Source organism: Octodon degus, unplaced genomic scaffold, assembly GCF_000260255.1.
Source record: "Octodon degus isolate 3935 unplaced genomic scaffold, OctDeg1.0 scaffold00109, whole genome shotgun sequence".
Taxonomy (NCBI): Eukaryota; Metazoa; Chordata; class Mammalia; order Rodentia; family Octodontidae; genus Octodon; species Octodon degus.
In genome coordinates, this window is record NW_004524685.1 from 346,319 (window position 1) to 349,140 (window position 2,822).

General features: G+C 46.1%; 1 pseudogene; it reads left to right on the plus strand.

The window, feature by feature from the left end:
* Positions 1–1,410: 1,410 nt before the first annotated feature.
* On the plus strand, positions 1,411–2,822 carry LOC101571903 (annotated as a pseudogene).

A 2,822-nucleotide genomic window follows, 5' to 3' on the forward strand; every position in this document is an offset into this window, starting at 1 on the left:
TTTGGTGACCTTTCTTTATTGACCCCTGCATTATTGTTATTACTGACCCCTGTATTATCCCTGGTGGTAGCTACTGTGCTTTTCAAAGAGCTTTACATACTTGGGAGGCTATAAACAGGCAGATCACTATGAGTCTGGTCTAGTAGTGAGACCCTGAACCCCCTGTAGACCCTTCCCTAAAATACAAAAAAAAAGAATATATATATATATATATATATATATATATGCCAGGGAGATAGCTCAGTAGAATAAGACCTGCCTGGCAAGGGTAAGGCCCTAAGTTCAATCCCAGGTACCGTAAAAAAAAAAAAAAAAAAAAAAAAAAAAAAAAGACAAAGAGTTTTACATAGCATGCAGTTCAGGATCGACGAGTCCTGAATCAGTAGCTGCCAGCTGTGATGAGGGCTTCCTGGCTGCATCACAGCACGGTGCAAGCATGTTACTGAGAGTAGATGCAAGAAGGGAGAAGCCAGACAGACTGACAGGATGCAAGAGGGATGGATGGTGGGTGTCACTTCCCATATAGCAGCTGCTTTTCAAGAACTAGTCAAGCCCCGTAAGACTTTGAGCTCATATTCAGCAAACCAAACTCACTCATGAGCATGGTGCTACCATGGCCTACATGCTTCCCACTGGGTCCTGCCCTAAACACTCCGCCACCTCAATACCGCTAGCTACATCAACTCAGGGGAACATATTCACATCACATTTACACTTAGAGATTTCCTGAGTTCAAATCTCAGTACAAAGCTGCAGAAGTCAAAACCAGGGTGACTGGCATAAAGACAGACAATCGGACCAATGGGTCAGAGAAGAGAATGCAGGAATGAAGCCTAATGTCCATGGTGAAATGATGTGTGATGGGGAGGGGGGGGGGTAAGACCATGCAAGAGTGAGAAACCAGTCTCTTCAGCCAGTGGTGAAAACATGAAGAATGAAGTTGGACCCTACCTGATCCACACACTGTAATTAACACAAAGTGGATTACAGGTCTCAGAAAGATGGCAGGCCCAGAAGAGGAAGTACATGCTAGAATGCGGCTGGGAAGAAAAAGCTCCCAAATGTACTTCAAGTTCAGTATGTATTACAGGACGGAGCCCGCAACATGAGTAAAAAACTTCACAGGGGTCTTGAATGGGGCAGGCTATTTGCCTTCAGAAGAACTTGACTACCTCATTAAAGTTTCAAAACTGACCTGCTCTGAAAGAAGTGAAAGCCTGCATTTCTTGTTTCCAGAGAGGAAAGGGCAAGGTGGACACATGAACATGATGTGTGGAAGGCTACATGGAGCAGCCAGCCTTGTTGTTCTTGGGGACCTTTGGGAAGGTGGTGAGAAAGCCTTCCCAAAGGTAGGAATGGCATAGAAGCATATGGGAGATCTGTGGTCTACACTACTGACCTCAGGCTATTATGAGCACCCCAGATCCCAAAACTGCTAAGGAAAAGGAAGTATCCTTGGAAGAAGAGCTGCTAATACAATTAGAAGGGAAAAAAAGAATTAGTGATGACTGGATCTATCAGAATCGGAGACTCACTTACACAGTCAGAGATACAGCCACAGGAGTTCTTAACAAACGCTTTAGGAGAGAAGTAGGTTGCTCAACAGAAAAGATAAAGAGCAGACTTGGGAAGCAGATTATGCTAGGAAATCAAGTCTCCCCAAAGTTGGGATGGGCTTAGTGAATCCTATGGTCAAGAGAAGAAACAGGAGTCTTTTGAGTCTCTTGTTAAGCAGCAGGAGGTATTAGAGCCTGTGGTGTCCTTAGAACAGAAGAAAAAAGAGATTCTGAAACTCAGGTTATCTCTGCAGGAGGAGCAGAAGTAGAGTCTCAGATTTCGCCCAGGTCCTGCGGAGTGGCTGCAGCAAGTCTCATTCCAGAAGAGCAGCTGCTGCCCAGGACGCTCAACCAGAACCCCATGATGTGCCTGCACCTGAGCCTCTGCCTCCTAGGTTCTTCCTCTGCCCTTCCAAAGGTTCCAGTACTGAGGAAGGAAAAACTGTAGGATCTGGTGACCCAGATTCAAGGAACTTGTAATTTATGCAAGAATCTGTTTTGGGAATGTGATAGACCTACAAATGCAATTCTATCATCACAGCTGCCTTCAAGTTTTTAGGGGGCCAGTAGTTTCTGCAGCATCTACAGAGCAAAATCTGACCAGGCATAGTGACGTTCTTCAAGAGCCATTACAGGCAGCAGTTCCCCCAAGCAAGCCACAGTCTTCACTAGCTTCCCCAAATCCTTCCATGCCTACGAGCTCTGAACAGGGCTTCCAGTCACCTCCTATAAGCAGTAATTCAATAACCATTAGCACCGCACCCTTCAAACCATGCAGACAGTATTTAACATTAATACACTGTTGCTTCCATGGAAAGAACAAGAATTAAAGGATTCCCCTTATTCAGCTGGTTAAAAATCAGAGTTTCACTATAGCAAGTACACAAACACCATCCCAGTGGCAACTGCCAGCTGTACACGTAGAACAAACTGTCCTATCTCAAGAGACTGCTGCAAATTATCATCTTGACAGAACTGCTCAAACAAGCAGTGGTGGCCTGGCCATCACCCAGCAGAGATGGATGTGTTTCCTAAAGCCACACAGCCATCTGCCACCAGCCAGAGATGTCTTCGAGGCTGTGGGTGTGGCAGGAGTTAACCCATTCCTATTCGTCCCCTGGCAGTTACAAAGGTTTTGATACATCTAAAGGACCTCCACCCTTTTCTAGTGGAAATTATAGCCACATGGGGCGCAGGCCCCACCCGGACACCTGGACCATGAAGGGACCCCCACCCCCCCACCCCGCCTGCGCAGTTGTGCAGTGA